Source organism: Sarcophilus harrisii, chromosome 3 (assembly GCF_902635505.1).
Source record: "Sarcophilus harrisii chromosome 3, mSarHar1.11, whole genome shotgun sequence".
NCBI classification, from domain to species: domain Eukaryota; kingdom Metazoa; phylum Chordata; class Mammalia; order Dasyuromorphia; family Dasyuridae; genus Sarcophilus; species Sarcophilus harrisii.
The window spans coordinates 561,148,531-561,167,144 of record NC_045428.1 but is presented as its reverse complement, the minus strand read 5'-3'; positions in this window follow the sequence as shown (position 1 = coordinate 561,167,144).

Genomic DNA, 18,614 nt, shown 5'->3' with positions numbered 1-18,614 from the left:
CAATCAGGAGAGTATGCCCCAAGGGAAAGTTCCTTCGGCTTTTAAAGGAAGAAATTATCGCTGAGCCAAGTGAAAAAATTATTGTTTTGTTATTGGGGGGGGGGGAGAGAGGAGACAGAGAGAAAGAGAGAGAGAGAGAGAGAGAGAGAGAGAGAGACAGAGAAAGACAGAGAGAGAAAGAAAGAGAGAGAAAGAGAGACACACACACACACAGAAGAGAGAGAGACAAACAGAAAGAAACAGAGAGAAAGAGACAGACAGACAGACACACACACACATACAGAAAGAGAGAAGTGGTGGATTGTCTCCATTATATCATGCTGCCTTGAGTACACTTGAATATACTGAGTGGATACTGTATTCTATAAAAAGAGGGCACTAAGACTCTAGGTTCTAAGGACCACTCTGACATTGCATATTCTAAGGGCCCTTCCAGCTCTGCCATCCTGGGTTCTAAGGGCCCTCCCAGCTCTGCCATCCTGGGTTCTAAGGGCCCTCCCAACTCACCTTATGTTCAAACTTTACTTGTCAGTTCTGAAATTCTATGATCACACATTCCTTTTGGACCCCAACACTTTGTTTTAGCATTTTGTATTTTATAAAAGTCCCCTTTTGCTACTAAAGTTTCATGCTCTAAGGTTCTTTCTAGCATCAATATTCTGTGATTATAAGTAGCAGAAAAGATGAGTCAATCACCTAGATGCATGAAAAGTTAGCTTATGAAATATTTAAGTATCGCAGCAAGACCACTGTCGAAGAACTTTCAGAAGTCTGTATGTTATTAAGTATGGAATACTGATAATAAATGTTGTGAAAGGTCATGAGGAGAGAGATTTTAGCTTGATGTAATACCTCAAAGATCAGGATTATCCAAATTATGAGATCTCTTCTTTGAGGAAATAATGAGCCTCCTGTCAATGGAAGTATTTTAATTAGAAAATGAATTACCTCTCATTGGAGATGTTCTAAAAGGGATTTCTATTTGGTTGAGGTTAGACAAGATGACCTCTTATTCCATCTAACTGGGAGATTCCATAAGAATTGAGATTGGGCAAGGACTGGAGTGGGAAGGTATTCTAGAAAAGAGAGGAGAGGATGTAGAATTTACAAGCATTTCCAAAGTGTTTAAGGTGCCCAAGGCATTTTCTTTTTTTTCTAAATAAAATTTTATTGATATCTTTTGTTTTTTATATTACCAGAATTTCTCCTCTTTGCCTCAGTTTCTTCATCTGTAAAATGAGCTGGAGAGGAACATGGCAAAACACTTCAATATTTTTGCCAAGAAAACCCTGAATGGGCTGATGAAGAGTTAGTTGAGCATGACTGAAATGACTGGACAACCTTTCTTCCCTTCTGACTCTCACAGTCATGACATGTAACAAATAGAATTTTTAAAGGAAAAAAGAAAAAGAGGAGGGAGAGAAAAATCCCAGGAAAACCAGTCAACACATAGGAAAAGTCTGCATATGTAATGTACTGCTGCATGGATCTTTTCCTTCTAGAAGCAAAGGAGTGGGTGGAGCTATTTTTCTTGTTTGTTTTCTTTTGGGACAAGCTTATTCTTTATAATTTTGCAACATTCACCTTTCTTTCTATTTCCATTCTTGTAATCATTGTGTATTCTGTTTTCTTGGTTCTACTGAACACACTCTGAATCAGATTGTGTAACTATTTCCATGCTTCTCTGTATTCATCCATAATTTCCATGATTTCTTCTAGCACAGTGATTTTCCATTACATTCATGTACCACAGTTTTCTTTGGCCATTATTCAATTGATGAGCATCTGCTTTGTTTCCAATTCTTTGGTATTGCAAAAAGGGCTGCTAGAAATATTTTGATATTTATGGCAATTTTTTTTTATCAATAAATTACTTCTTTGATATATAACCTTAGAAGTGGAATTTCTGAGTTAAAAGGATAAATGTTTTAGTTACTTTCCTTGCTTAATTCTTGATTGCTTTCCAAAATGGTTTTACTGATACACAATTTTACCAACAATATTTTCCTTCAGCCCCTGCAACATTTACTATCCCCATCTTTAGTCATTTTCCCCAACTTCTTGCGTATGAGGTGAAAACTTGTTGTGATTTGCTTTTCTTTTGTATTTAGTAATTTGTAGCATTTTAAAAATTCAGTTAATAGATTGCAATTCTTTTTTGAGGGACTATAATTTTAACCTTTGACCACTTAGCTCTTTGGGACTGGCTTCAAAGCATTTTTAAATTTAACAATCCTGTGAGTAGTTAGTGTAAGAGACTGAGATGTAAAGATATAAACCATCTTATTCATGATTATATAGTAGTAAATGTCTGCGCTGATATTCAGTCCCAGGCTTCCTGACTCGAAGTAGAATATTCTCATAAATATAATGAGGTGGGAGAGCACTAGGTATGTCTGGGGAATGTTAGGAGTTTGGTATACTTGACCTCTGACTTTCACTATCTGTGTCATTTTGGGAAGATCTAAACTTCTTGGTCTTCAATTTCCTTATGCCTGTTTCTTTCTTTCTATCTATGTATCTATGTATATCTGTCTGTCTACTTGCCTATCTGTCTGTCTGTCTATCTATTTGTCTACTTGCCTATCTATTTATCTGTCTGTCAGTCTATCTATCTGTCTGTCTGTCTGTCTATTTGTCTGTCTGTCTGTCTCTGTCTGTCTATCTATCTATCTATCTATGTGTCTGTCTGTCTGTCTTTTAGGGGAATGGATCAGACAGTTTCTGAAGTCTTTTTCAGATCTTCCAGATCTAAGATCTAGGTCACAATTCAATATGAAGGAATATGAAGGAGAATTCATTGAATGATAAGAATTGAGGTAAATATTTGGAGTCAGATTGTAGACTTTCTTCAGTGCTAAGTTGAGAAGTTTGATCTTTATTCTGTAAGCAATGGGGAGCCATTGAAGGTTCTCGAACTGAGAAATAATGTAATGGAAGTGGTGCTTTAGGAAGATTTCTTCAACAGTTTGTGCAGAATTTGTTGGAAATGTAAAAAATTGGAAGTAGATTGGAATACATTAGGTTTGAAATTATGGAACAGAGGTAGCAGAACAGAGTGAGTCCATGGTAGGCAGGGTCATTGGTTACAGAGAGTTGATTGTAACCATGTCAACAAAGCTCTGTTGCTAAGGGCCATGTGCCGGGACATGAATTACCTTGCTGTACTGAATAGTTCATTGGAATGTGATTGGCTAGAACACCTGTATTAATCATCTCTGTTTTCCCAGTGTTCCTCAGTTTCTGACTTCATGATGACTCAGACCCCCCAGGACCAGTTACAAGGTCAGTGGGGAGTTTCAAAGCTCACCTGTTTCTGAGATGAGACAATTATAGGAGCATCCACCCCTGTCATCCCTGACAGAAGAAATGGGTGTGGTGGAATTCAAACTGAGTAACTACCAGAGGTCAGTGGGCCTCATGAGGATTGAAGCTTCCAGGGTCACACTGGCGGGCAGCTCAGGCAGAGAGTGAGTGCTCCTCCTGGAATCAGGTCAAATCCCATCTCAGATGCTGACTAGCTGTGTGACTCTGGGCAAGGTTAAAATACCTGGTATATGGAAGGCATTATAGAAATTCTCATTCCCTTCTCTCATGCCCTCATGGGGATGGACAAGAAGAATGATCTCATAAAGAAGACAGAAGGAATAGTTGGTAGGGGTAACTAGGTAGCGCAGTGAATAGAGCATGGACCCTGAAGTCAGGAGGACTGACTTTAAATCCGGCCTTGGGGATTTGATACTTACTAGCTGTGTGGCTGGACAAGTCACTTAACCCCATTGACTTGGGAAGAGAAGAAGAAGAAGAAGGAGAAGGAGAAGGAGAAGGAAGAGGAGGAGAAGGAGGAGGAGAAGGAGAAGGAGAAGGAGAAGGAAGAAGAAGAGGAAGAGGATGATGATGAGGATGAGGTCAGCCCCTTCAAAAGTTTTTGAGAGATCAGGAAAAGTGAGGACCAAGAAAAGGCCAGTGAATTTGGCACTTGGGAGCTCCGTGGTGACCTTGGAGAGAGCACTTTCAGTGGGTGGGGTGATGGGAGGCCAGATTACCAAACAAATACTTGGTAAGGAAGTAGAGGCAGGATGCTGTAGCTTTTTCTAAGAATAGCCTGCCTTCGGGGCACAGAGATATGGGGGAGGTGACTCCCAGGCTCCCCCTCCCTTGTCTTTTGAATAGGAGCAGTAGAAATAGGAGACAGCCAGAAAACCAGGAAGATGGAACTGGCCAGCTGAGCAGGAAAGGAAACACCTCCCATCTTCCGGTTAGCTCTAAAGACTCACCTGTCTGGGTGTCCTTAACTTTCTGGAAGCTCTCTCTCTAGTCTCATTTCCTGCTTTTTCAGATTCTAGTCTTCTCTTCCCAGAATTCTTTGTTTTTCTCTCTAACTGGAAGGCCTGCTGAATGTGAGAGTCTCTTCCTCCAAGAAGGAAGAAGGATCATAGAATGAGAGCTTGAGGGGATAATATGGGGTCAAATGAACAATGGTTTCTTTTTCTTTTTTTAAGGATGGGAGAGCGTTAGAGCATGTTTGTATGTAGCAGGGAAAGTCAATGGATAGAGAAAAGATGAAAACTAAGAAGGGGAAGACAAAGGGGGAGAGAGATAAAGATAGACAAAGGGAGACAAAGAGAAACAGAGAGACAGATACAGAGGGAGAAAGAGACACAGAGACACACAGAGAGACAAAGAGAGAAAGGAAGGGGAAAAGAGACACAGACAGAAAGAGGGAGAGAAAGATGGAGAGAGAGAAACAGAAAGAAACAGTGAGAATATAATCAAAGAAGATGGATTAAGGGGAAAAATAGAAAGAGTGGTCTTGGAAGGAGTAAAGGTTTTTAATAAAGAAGAGAAAATAGGGATGATGTTGAGGTGATTTAAAGAGTAGAACTGAGAAGAGCTCAGTCAAGTGCCTCAGTTTTTCCAGTGAAATATGAGGTGAGATTTGTTCAGAGGGATTGGGAAAGAGGTTGTGTAGGTATCATGGAGAGGGAAGAGAAGATTTGAGACCGTTACTGTGGGCAATATGCCGGTCAGTCAGTAAAGGGTCATTCAGCAAGCCTTAATTGGTATATTCTCTATGTATCAGGCAGCATATCAATCACTGAGGATTCAAATGCAACCAAAGAAAGATAATATCTACCCTCAAGGAGCATATATTCAGAGGAGGGAAGACATCACATAGAAGGGGAGACATCACCTAGAGTACAGGGGCCTGGGATGAAGGTGTTAAAGTGGGGAGAGTCAGAAGCAGAGTTAGGAGAGGAGCAAGGTTGCCCACTCTGGAGCTCTTGCTCAAAATGAAGCTTCTGGAAGGAACTCCCCAAAGGTAGATGGAGGCTATGGGGAGAGAAGTGTTCCAAGTTGAGAAGGCAGCTGAGACATGTGGTGGTAAAGTCTGGAGACTCATAAGTAAAGCCAGGAGAAATAAAAGATTGCCAGGCCTTGGTGAGGGTCCAGCTGAGACTAGATAATAGATTTATGGTGGATCCAGTCAGGATGGAGGTATACTTTTCTCTGATCCAGCTGATCAGCTTCATTACATACTTAATTAATCTCACACGGCCTTTTACTTTTGCCTGACCGTGTGATATCGAGAAATCATTTGACTTTTCTAGTTCTGTTTCCTTCATGGTAACAATGCCAATATCACTTATTTCATATTATTTTTTAATGAATATAAATGTTAAAGGAATTCAAGAATGGAATTGAACATCATCATTAATACCATTAGGGTTATTATTATTGTTGCATAGAAAAAGTTATCAATAGATAAAGACCCCTGAAGGTACATAGTAATATTACCATTATCTATGTTCTATTAGATTTTTATTTTTTTGTTAAATATTTCCTAATTATAAGCTGGTTCCCTACCTTCCATAATGGAGAGCATTGCTAGCTTTACACAGAGCTGCTTAACAGCTTCGGTGTTGGTGGTCTGAGGATGCTCAGAAGCTTGATTCTGACTAATAGCTAGATAACCTTAGTTAAGTCACTTAAACACTCTCAGCTCAGTTTCCCCCTCTCTAAAATGGGATTAATCATATTTGTACTTTCCAGCTTCCAGGGCTATGGGGAGGCTAGTACTTCATGGGAGTGTGGGCTGAGGACCATTCTAGCTTAGTGGAGGCAAGTTTGCCATTGGAGGATTGAGCCATGGAGTGATGATCTTCTGGCTATGGCAGCTCATGAAGAGAGTTTACTAAGTTGTGAAGGGGCCGTGTAATCTATGCTGTTGTGGGAATGACTGGAGGGATGAGATCATGAATATTTTGAAATGTTGATGATGGAACTTGATGGGACCTGAAGTAGTGTGATATAGAGAGAGGAATCCAGATTGGAAGTTGGTGGGGGGGATAAAAATTACCAAAGCATAGGTTTTGTAAAAAAAAAAAAGTTTAACAAAATTTTAAAAAAGAAAACTGAGGCCCAAAAAGTAATACCTTGACCCAGAAATCAGAGGCAGTCAGCATTCAATCCAGACCAGAATCTACTCCCATCTTCCAACTTCCAATCTAGATACTTCTCTCTATACCATACTACTTCATGTCCCATCAGGTTCCATCATCCCGTGTTCTAAGGGCCTTCCTGGCTCTGACCTCCCATGTTCTAAGGGCCCTCCCAGCTCTGACCTCCCGGGTTCTAAGGGCCCTCCCAGCTCTGACCTCCTGGGTTCTAAGGGCCCTCCCAGCTCTGATTTTCTGGGTTCTAAGAGACCTCCCAGCTCTGACCTCCTGGGTTCTAAGGGCCCCCAGCTCTGACCTCCTGGTTCTAAGGGCCCCCAGCTCTGACATCCTGTGTTCTAAGAGCCTTCCCAGCTCTGACCTCCCATGTTCTAAGGGCCCTCCCAGCTCTGACCTCCCGGGTTCTAAGGGCCCTCCCAGCTCTGACCTCCTGGGTTCTAAGGGCCCTCCCAGATCTGATTTTCTGGGTTCTAAGAGACCTCCCAGCTCTGACCTCCTGGGTTCTAAGGGCCCTCCCAGCTCTGACCTCCTGTGTTCTAAGGGCCCTCCCAGCTCTGACATCCTGTGTTCTAAGAGCCTTCCCAGCTCTGACATCCCATGTTCTAAGGGCCCTTCTAGCTTTAGCACACTATGAACATACTTGAAAGTCTAAATCTTCTTAAGTCAATTGCATCTTTGAACCCATCCAATGCCATTTCCTCTGAAATCCTAAGCAGACCCTATTTCCAGGCTGCTGCGCCTGTGAGGGGTCCCCAAGGATCCCTTTCCAGCTGAGGCTGCAGGGCTGTCAGACATATTTGCATAGAGTCTGACTATAGCTCGCTGCTGAGATTTTGGCACACAGAGCTTTGCATGACATCATTCATTCAGACCCCACTCATCTGGACTTTGAGAATATGATTCTGGCCCGGCTGAAGTTTTCTGCGTATGAGGGAAGCAAGGGTTCGACGAAGCTGGGCCTGCAAGGACACTTCTGCTGGAGCATCTCTGACTGGCTTTGGAGAGAGGACAGAGGCTTTGGACCTGTGGCTCATGCTCAGGGTGCTTTATTTGAGCAGACTCTCCTCTAGAAAATCCTTGGGTAACAGTTTGAATTACTGAAGAAATGAAAGTTCAGGTAAATCATGAGGAGGCAAACGGTGTGACGAAGGGAGCCCAAAATCATGTCATCCAGGGGCTGAGGGTGTTATTTAACCTGCCCCATGATAGCTGTATTCATTTTTGAAAGGAAGAGGCCTGTGGAAAAGGCATTAGATTCATTTGTTTACTTGGCCCCAGAGGGCAAAATAAGGAGCAAAAGACAGGTTGAAAAGTGGCAGGTTTTGGTTGGATATAAGGAAAAATTTCCTAATGATGAGAAACATTCCAAAGTTGAAAAGGCTGCTTCGTAAGGTAGTGAGCTCCCCATCTCTGAAGGTGAAATCGAATGATTACTATTGGAAATTGTCATAAAGCAGAATTGCCAATTTTATTGTTTGTTTTTAGTTATGTTTGATTCTTTGTGACCCCATTTGTTTTTTTTTGGGGGGGAGAGGTTTGCCATTCGCCCCCCTACTTATTTTACAGATAAGGAAACTGAGGCAAATAGGGCTAAGTGACTTGCCTGGAGTCACCCAGCTAGTAAATCTTTGAGGCTGGATTTGAACTCAGATTTTCCTTGTGACTCTACTTGTTATAGCACCTTGTTGCCTCTCACATCATATTATATTATATTATATTATATTACAACCATTTTCACTATAGCATGTTATTATGTTATATTGCATTGTTTTGTTTCATGCTGTGTTATATGATACTCCACTACAGCACACCACATCATGTTACGCCATATCATGGCACGGCATATCATACAGCACCATTTATGAAAGCACAGCTCCGGCCACCTCCTTCACCAGGCCTTTCCAAATCATTAATTCTCTCTTCTGTATATATTTTATACTTTCTGATCTGCACATAGTTTTGGGAGTGAGTTTTTGGGAGAACAGACTGTTTCCTTTTCATATTACTTTTTATCTTTATATATAAAATGTATTTTATATATATTATATTTATAATTTTATATTCAGTGTTCCCAGAATGCCTTACATACAGTAAGCACTTAATATTTGTTGCATCTGTTTTGAATTGTTCAGCGAGTTGCACCTTTTCCTCCTTCCAATAACAAAGTATAAGCTTGGTGAGGTCCTAGACTTTATCGTATTAAATTTGTATCTCAGCCAGCCCTCACAGAGTTCTGCACACTGTAGCTGTTTCACAAATGATTATTTAATTGACTTCACATGGATGGCAGCTAGATCTGAGGATTTTAGTTAAAAACTCTAATCTGAGCTTCAGTCCTGCATTGCTGACTGTCTGCTGGATACCCCTTGGAGAAAATAGCCCAATGGCATCTCTGGTGCCATATGCCCCAAACTGGATTGGTAAGTTTCTTCCCCAAGTTGGCCCCTTCCCCAAACTGGGGCCCCCCTAGGGTCCCAGAACCTCCCCTACTTTCCAGGTTAGTCACCTGACTTGTGCTTCCCCTCATCCAATCAACTGCCAGATCTTGTCAATCCCACCTTTGAATCACCCATGGCCTCTTCATTTAGATGGCTGCTGCAGAGGGTCAGATGCTTATGACAAATGTATATAATACTTTTTTCTGTAAAATATGTTTTTTTATAGCTTTTTATTGACAAAACATTTGCCTGGGTGATTTTTCAACATTGCCCCTTGCAAAACCTTATGTTCCAACTTTTCCCCTCCTTCCCTCCATCCCCTCCCCTAGATGGCAGGTAGTCCCATACATGTTAAACGTGTTAAAGGTGTATACTATTCTTCATGCCTTAGAGGCTTTATTTCATTTCTAGGCTTCTCAGACTCCTTAAAGGTCTCTCTAAGCACCTTAGGAATGGCTTCCAGTATGAAGCTTCCTCTATTCCTCTTTAAATTAACTCATATTCATTCATCTGTGTACATGGTCTTCTCAGTGGTGGGCTGTAAGCTCCTTGAAGGTGGAAGCTGTAATGCAAATTGTTATGGCTTGGCACCTAGCACAGTGCCTGATATATAATGAGCACAAAAGAAATGTTGGTTGAACCAAATTGCATAAAGGCAGCTAGGAGTAATTTTTGTTGGGAATCTTGAAATGAAATTAAGAGAACCCTCCTTTTTTTTTTTTTAGGGTCAGATCCAATCCCATCTTCTCTAGGAAGACTTCCCTCTTGAATTATCCTCAGTTTATCCTATCGATATTGTGTTTGGACATAGTTATTTGCATGTTGACTCAGTCTCTGAGCTCTGAGGACAGGGAAGGTGGGAATTTTTTCCATCTTCATCACTCAGTATAATGTTTAGTACACAGTAGGTGCTCCATAAATGCTTCTTGACTTGAATTCACTTAACTCATAGCCCTTCTGGATCATCCCAACCTCTTTCTCTGACACAATGAAGAAAGCACTGATTTGTAAAGTCTATCATGACTTCTATTTTATACTTCATGGATTTGTGTGAGTCACTTTTCCAAATTTTATAGATTCCATTTCCTTTTTGGTGAAGAGACCTTGACCGGCTGGTCTCTAAGAACGCTCCCAGCTCTAACATGCTGTTTCAGGGTCTCCTGCCCCCAATTCTCTGGCTCTGATACTTTACATCCCAAAGTCCTCCATAACTTTGACATTCTATGTTGTAAAGCCCCTCCTAACTCAGAATTCTAAGTTCTGAACGTTCTGTATTCTAAGAACCTTTCCAGCTCGGACATGTTCCCTCGTAAGGTACCTCCCCCTCTGACATTTGGCATTCTCAGGTCCTTGCCAGCTCTGACATTGTGTGTTCTAGAATCCCTTTCAGCTCTGACATGCTGTGTTTAAATTCTCTTACGGCTCTGAGAGTCTATGAAATTATTATTATTGTGGATGTTATGATTGTCCTTCTTTTCTATTTTCTCTGAGTTTAAGGCATATAGCTTGACCCATGGTCGGTGCTCCAAAATCACTTGTTGAATGAATTTTGATCTGATGGGTTATTGTCAACATGTTGCTCCTGCACATATGACAAAGTGTTTGATTTTTCCAGCAAATGTCATTACGTGCAGTGAGGAGGTGACATGGAGGTTGGATGTGGGGAATCTGGGAGAGGAGCAGCTTCTATTTATCCTGGATCTGAGGGTGAGGAGGCTGAGTGACATTGGCTAAGGTTCAGTAGAGATTGTTTGGGGGCATTCTCTGGGCACAGATGATGCTCCTCTGGCCACTGGCAGCTTCTGCAGACAGCGGTTCTCTCTCCCCTTCCTCCTCCTCCTAATCAGAGAAGTATTGGCTTTGGAATTCAGGGACTTGAGTTCCAACTCCACCTTGGACAAATCACAACTTTCCCAAGTGAAAGTTTCCTCATCAGTAAAATGAAGCAGTTGGACTAGATGAACTTTTAGGTCCTTTCTCCCACTGCATCTCTGCTTTTTATGGAAATGGTCAATGGGTGAGCACGTTGAAACCTTGGATAATGAAAATGAACACAATAGGATGGAATCCACGAGATTTGAAGAAATTTGATGAGAAATTCAACTTTGGGAAGAATTACAATATTAAAGAAGAAGTTTGGGATTGTTTATTGTTGGGAATAATTACTAAAAGAATATTTTAGAGGTTGTGGGGTATAGTGGATGGAAGTCTGGCCTTGTAGACGAGAGAATCTGGGTTCAAGTTTTGTCTCTGACTCCTAGCAGTGGCTGTGTAACCAGGGACAAGCCAGTTAACTTCCAAGCATCCTAGGCAGCTCTCAGACAACCTGTGTTCTCACCTGAATCACAAGAGGAGTTTGTACCTCTTCAACTCCCCAAACTAATGGACTCACAGGCCTAGGACCACCCCTATTTGCTGTCCCTCCCTCAAGTTAGAAGATATTTCAGGAATAATCTAATCCAATATACCATTTTACAGATGAGAAAACTGAGTCCTGACTGATTGGTTAGGTGACCTTGGCATTACTTGGATTACCTAGCTCTCTGGGCATCTGTCCTCATCTTTTAAATCAATAACTTGAGCTGAAAGGGACATAGAAAATGACCATTAGGCCAAAGTCCAGTTCTCTGACTTTAGAGACAGTGTTCACAGAGCACTTTGCCTGATGGCAGCTCCAGTGAAATGAAAGAAATGTACAGATTGATTTGTAAGATCTCCTTCAATTGACATGTTATTTTCCGAGAACCCTTCCATCTCTGACATTCTCTGTTCTAAGACCCCTTCCCAGATTTGGCATTCAGTGTTCTAAACATTCTGTGTTCTATGGTCTAATATTCTCTGTGCTAAGGGCCCTCCCAGCTCGACATCCCATGTTCTAAGGGCCCTTCCAGCTCTGACCTCCCGGGTTCTAAGGTCTCAGCTCTGACATTCAGTACTTTAAGCCCCCTCCCTGCTCTGACACTCAGCATTCTAACATTCTTCATATATGTTCTGTTATGCCCTCTGCCACTTCAGTATTCCCCAGAGTCTTGGGATTTCCAGGATCTTTCCTGCTACAAGCCCATACGACCATGCTTTCAAAGCCATTGATTCCACAAATGATTGATTAATGCTTTTGGTCAGGTCAATGACACTGTCCAATATAAGCATCAGTAAAACAAACCCACCCCAACACCCCAGCATGTTATTTCAATGGGGAGACACGGCCACAGACACTACCATCAAGCCCAAATAAGCCTCTGGCTTAAATAAAGAGCAGTAGAGAGCTGGGTGCTGAGTGAAAGGCAGTCAGGAGAGCTTGCATATTTAGACAGGGAGGGGTCCAAGGAGATCTCTGCTGCATTTCTAGGCAATCAGGAAGAGCTCTGTAAGTTTCAGGACCCAGGAGCTAATCACGCTTCTGTCTGATGATGGATGGGAAGGATGGAGGAAATGCATTAGGTACTAAATCAATGTAGCATTATCCCTCTGCCCTTGGGCAGGGAAAAGCACCCACTGAGGTAAAAATAATATAGCCCAAGGGCAAAGCTCAAGTGTGGTCCTTCAGGTAAACCTTCTTAGGGGAGGGAAGTTTTGAGCTATAATCTGGAAGATGCAGCGAGCACAGATTGGTGAACTCAACCAGCCAACTAACCAACAAGTATTCCTTAAGTGTCTGTGTAAAAATTGGGCTACAAAGGCAAAAATTAATTATCTCCGTCCTCAAACATTCTAATATTGGGAGGCAATATATATATATATATATATCTATATAGGTCTCTTGCTCTCTCTCTCTATATACACACATATAGATAAAAAATACTGCTATAGATACAAATCTAGATGTACATACGGATATCATTAGACTAAATCAAATAAAGAGTATCCTTGGAACGGGTAATTCTCACAGCCCAAGAGGCTGCTGGGAAACTCTTCCTGCAGAAATTAGTGCTTAAGCTGAGACTTGAAAGATACCAGACGTTCCAGGAGAAGCAGGGGAGGAGAGAGGGCATTCTCAGCGTGGAAGATGGCCAAATGTAAAGGGGCAGAGGCAGGAGATGGAGTGTTGGGTGAAGAAAACCCTGAGCAGGCTAGTTTGGCTGGACCCTTGAGAAATACGATCAGCTTTCTGTTTTGATTTGATGAGAGACTCATAGTGCCTCCTACTTGGATTATTTTGTATTTACTTAGAAATGTGCATGCTATTCTCCCTATAGAATGTAAGCAACTGGAGGGGAGGGGATGGTTTTGTGTTTGTCTTTTCCAGTGCCTAGCACAGTGTCTGACACAGAGTTGACTTTTAATAAATGCTTATTGATGAACGACTAAAATAATAAAGCTAGTAAGACTTCAGAGTAGAAAATGTTAGAGCTGAAAGGGACCTTGGAACCCAGAATGTGAAAGCTAGAAGGGATTTTATGGCATACTGTGTCAGAATAGGGACTTTAGAATGTTAAGATTTAGAATGGAGAGGGACTTTATAATGTTAAGGTTTGGAATAGGGAAGGGTTTTAGAATATTAAGATTTGGGGGCAGCTAGGTGGTTCAGTGGACAGAGCACCAGTCCTGAAGTCAAAAGGACCTGAGTTCAAATCTGGTGTCAGACACTTAACACTTCTTGGTTGTGTGACCCTGGGCAAGTCATTTAGCCTCAATTGCCTCAGCAAAAAAAAAAAAAAAAAAAAGAAGAAGAAGAAAAAAAAGAATATTAAGATTTGGAATGGGGAGGGCTTTTAGAATATTAAGGTTTGGAATAGAGAAGGATTTTAGAATTTTAAGGTTTGGAAGGGGGAGGGACTTTAGAACACAGAATGTTAGAACAGGGAAGGACCTCAGAACACAGAATGTGAGTTCTTAGAACATAGCATGTCAGAGTTGGTTATGAGCTCAGAATATAGAATGTTACAGCTGGAAGGGACCTTAAAACAAAGAGCTGAAAGGGGGCTTAGAGGTTATCCCATTTAACCCTCTCATTTTATAAATAAGGAAACTGAGGTCTGGACTCATGTGTGTCTAATTCCAAAGTTGGCAGGATGGGTTCATAGTTCTTTGTCAGAATGATACCTAGAATGAGGGAGGGTTTGGTTGACTTTGGAGGTATGTGTGACTTCAATGGGGATTTTCTCCTTTCTTTTTTTGGGGGGAACCAAAGCTGGGGTGAGGGTGGGGCAGACTGAGGGTGGACAGCTCTGTCTTTGGCAATGGCTTGGTTACACAGATATATATTTCTGAAGAATCCTTCCCCTCTGGTGCTTGGACTTGGAGGGGCTTAGAGTAGGGGGTGGGAAGGGGCCTTGTCTCCCCCCTCAGCCCCACCTCCATTCCCTTCCTTCTCCCCCACCCAGAAAGGTGCGAGCTACCCAGGGAGCCCAGGGCCCAAGCTGCCATAGCAACTCCTAGTTTGAAGATGACGCAATCAAAGTTCCAAACATATGAAATCAAATACAACAGCGGCAAACAGAGCCCGGAGGTCGGCATGGTAACGGCAACCCGCAGGCGAGCATGGACTCTCGCTGCCCAGGCAGGAGCAGGGCTGAGTGGAGCTGCCGAGGTGAGGCAAGCTCCCGGCCTGAGCAGAGGGCCCAGCTGCTCCCTTCTGGCTGGGCTCAGGCCCGGGTCCCCATCCCTCCCTCCGGCCCGGCCCAGGTCTCTGCATGTGAGGGGAGCTGTCCAGGTGGGATTCTGCTCCCATCAGCCTCAGCCCTCGAGGCTCCAGTTGTAGGGCCCAGAGAGTGATGTATAATAGGGAGAGACGGCTTTGAGCTGGGGCCCTGGTGAGGTATCCTGGAAGAAAAAGCCATAAACCTGCCCCTTCTCATCCTCCCTTATCAGCCCTCCCGTCAGGGCCGGGAGGTACCTTAGAGGTCATCCCTCTCAGGAGGGGTCAGCCCCCTGACTTTACCGAGCAGATGGACAGTCCCCTGCCTAGAGTCACACAGTTTGTGGCAGAGTCATTTTACACTTGGACAGGAGTATTCACATTTATGAGGAGGAAAAAGGGGAGGCCTTGTTGGTGGAGGAACTGGCCTGAACAAAGTACAGAGAAAGGAAGATATATGGGGTCTTTGGGGGACGGGGAAGAGACTAGACTGGCTAGAAGGGCCCTCCAAGATTGAGCCTCTTTGTGCTGACATCATTTTTGATTTTTTGTGTGTGTGCTGACATTGTTTTAAGCCTGCTTCCAGGTTTTCTTTAATTTTAATTTTTTTTAGTCTTTAAAATTTAATAATTAAATTAGTAATTTAAATTTTATTTAATTCTTTAATTTAATGGACAAATATCAATAATCGGGAACATTTCCATATGGAAAGAACAGTAAAAAAAAAAAAAGACATAATGTGAAACTGACTGTATTATATCAAATGCTTTGTTTTCAAGTATATAATAAAGCAGGTAGGTGGTATGGCTGAACAGGGTGCTGGGCCTGATGTCAAGAAGGCCTCAGTTCAAATCCCTCCTCAAATACTTGCCAGCTTTGTGACCCTGGACAAGTCTATCCGTAAAATGAGGGTAAAAATGACATCTACCTTTAAAGTGCTTAGCTCTATATTTTCTTGCAATTATTAATAAATTTAATATAGTGTCAATACTGTCCTTGTCTGGGCCTCCTTTTGAATTTCCTTCTTCCAAATGTTCTATGTTCTAATGATAGTCTAGTATCCTTCCCAGCTCTGACCTCCTGGGTTCTAAGGGCCCTCCCAGCTCTGATCTCCTGGGTTCTAAGGGCCCTCCCAGCTCTGACCTCCTGGGCTCTAAGGGCCCTCCCAGCTCCGACATTCTCTGTTCTAAGGGTACTCCCAGCTCTTACATTCTATGTTCCATCAGAGTTAGTCTATTTTATAAAATTTCTTCTAACTTTAAATTTTATGTCATAAAATTCTAAACTTTCTCAGCTCTAATGTTTCATGGGCTAAGGTTCCTTTTAAGGCAATCATTTGATGATCTTTTGTGCTATGATTCTTACAGAACACTCTCAGAAATATCGGATGGGAGTGCCCAGTTGTGGTCCTTCCTGCTCAGGGAAGCTGAGGCTGGAGGATCACTTGAGCTCAGGAATTCTGAGTTGTAGTAGGGTTTACAGCCAGTCAGATGTTTTCATTAAGTCTGGTCCCAAGAGGATGAGCCCCCTTGAGCAGATGCCTCAGGTGGGCAAAGTCCAGATCAGAAAGCAGGTCAAAGATTCTGTGATGAACAGTGGTGGTACTGGGCCCATGAATGGCTGCTGCACTTCCGGGTTGGGTGAAATATTCTTTTTAGCTGAAGTGAAGCCCAGGATCACACAGCCAGGACTTGTTAAGTGTCAGAGATCAGATCTGAACTCAGGTCCTCCTGATTTCAGAGCTGGTGCTCTATCCACTGTACCACGTAGCTGCCCCAAAATATTCTTAAAAAATTTTTTTTTATTATAGCTTTTTATTTACAAGATATATGCATGGGTAATTTTACAGCATTGACAATTGCCATACCTTTTGTTCCAACTTTTCTCCTCTTTCCCTCCATCTCCTCCCCCTGATGGCAGGTTGACCAATACATGTTAAATATGTTAAAGTATAAATTAAATACAATATAAGTATACATATCTTAACAGTTATTTTGCTGCACAAAAAGAATTGGACTTTGAAATAGTGTACAATTAGCCTATGAAGGAAATAAAAACGCAGGCAGACAAAAATAGAGGGACTGGGAATTCTATGTAGTGGTTCATAGTCATCTCCCAGAGTTCTTTCGCTGGGTGTAGCTGGTTCAGTTCATTACTGCTCTATTGGAACTGATTTGGTTCATCTCATTATTGAAGATGGCCATGTCCATCAGAAGCGATCCTCATATAGTATTATTGTTGAAGTATATAGTGATCTCCTGGTTCTGCTCATTTTCCTCAGCATCAGTTCATGTAAGTCTCTCCCAGCCTCTCTGTATTCATCCTGCTGGTCATTTCTTACTGAACAATAATATTCTATAATATTCATATACCACAATTTATTCAGCTATTCTCCAATTGATCGGCACCCACTCAGTTTCCAGTTCCTGAAATACTCTTTTAAAAAAAGAATATTACTAGTTGTAATTGAACAGGTATAAACCCTACCCCAGTTCCTGCACTCAGAGCCAATGTCTTTCAACTCCAAATCCAGTGTTCTTTCCACCATATGAGAAATGCAGAATTAGAGATAATGGGTTTTGGATGATCCTTTGTAATCCCACCCAGAAGTTGACAAGGATTGCCTCTTCAATATTCCTGAAGAGTAAGTGGTCACTCAATGTTTGCTTGAAGACCACCAGTAAGGGAAAGCCTTCTAATGGTGGCCACTATCACTTTTTTTGTAGCTCTCATTGGTAGGATGATTTTCTTTCCATTAAACTTCAATTTATTTCTTTTTCACTTTGACCACTACTTTTAGTTCTACCCTGTGGGACCAAACAAAATAAATCAAATCCCATTTCCCTATTTCTTCAAATACTGATATGCTGGTCTCCATCTCCTAGTCTTTTCTGCCTTGCTATAAAGGTCCTTTATTTTGCTTTGTTTTGTTGTCTTTTGTACTTTTTTAGGATTTTCCCCAAACTGGTTATCTTCTCTGAATGCTCTCCAGTTTAGTAATATCTTTCTGAAAATGCAGCAACCCAACTCAAAACACAATTTTCTACATACAATCAAAATATTGTAGAAATATTATATTCCTACATCCTGGACTGGTTGCTTCCCTTAATGCAGCCCAAGATCTTACTGAACTTTTTAAATTACTCACCCTGTAGGCTGTTACTGGGTTTGTGATTCACTAAAATGCCAAAGATTTCCTTCACAAGGATGGCTATGTAGTCATACCTTCCCAATCTTGTACTTAAGGTATTGATTTTTTGAACCAAGTCTAAGACTTTACATTGACCATTATTACATGATACCTTAATCAGATCCAACATAAATTACCAGCTGGTAAAGGCATCTTTTTGGATTCTGGCTTTGTCATTCAACTTTTCAGTTGTTTCTCTTACCCCTGTGTCATTAAAAATTTTGATAAGCATTTAAATTACACATTTATCTAAGGGATAATCAGGAGCTCAGCTTGAATCTAAAAATTATCTCCCTTAGACTAACAACATACATATATGTTTATGTTTGTATACTCATAAATATATACACATATGCTCATGTACACATTCTCTCTACATATATTTTTATTATATAATATGTAAAATATTAATATTATTACATACATATATATATATTGCTGAAATAATTAGGGTTAAGTGATTTGCTCTGAGTGACACAGCTAGGAAGTGTTAAATGTCTGAGTAAAATATTACATGTATAAACATATATTGCATACATAAATTATATATAAATATGTGGTGAATATATGTGTGTGTTTTTGTGTGTATATATAACCTTAGACCAGTAGTCTTTCTCTTGAGAAGAACAATGGCCAGTCATTGACCCCAATGTCCTACTTCCTTTCCATGGGGATTTCCTTTCTGTAGGAATCAAATTCTTCCTGAGAGAAGGTTATGTCTGTCTATCTCCATCCATCCATCCATCTATCTATTTATCTTATCTATCTATCTTTTTAACTGTTCATCTATTTCCTGTTCTTCTATCTGCCACCTATCATCTATCTATCTATCCTAGTTGTTCATCTATCTATCATCTATCTATCTATCTATCTATCTATCTATATCTCCTTTATCTAGCCATCCACCCACCCATTTATCTATCATTTGTCTGTCTGTCTACCTTTCTCCT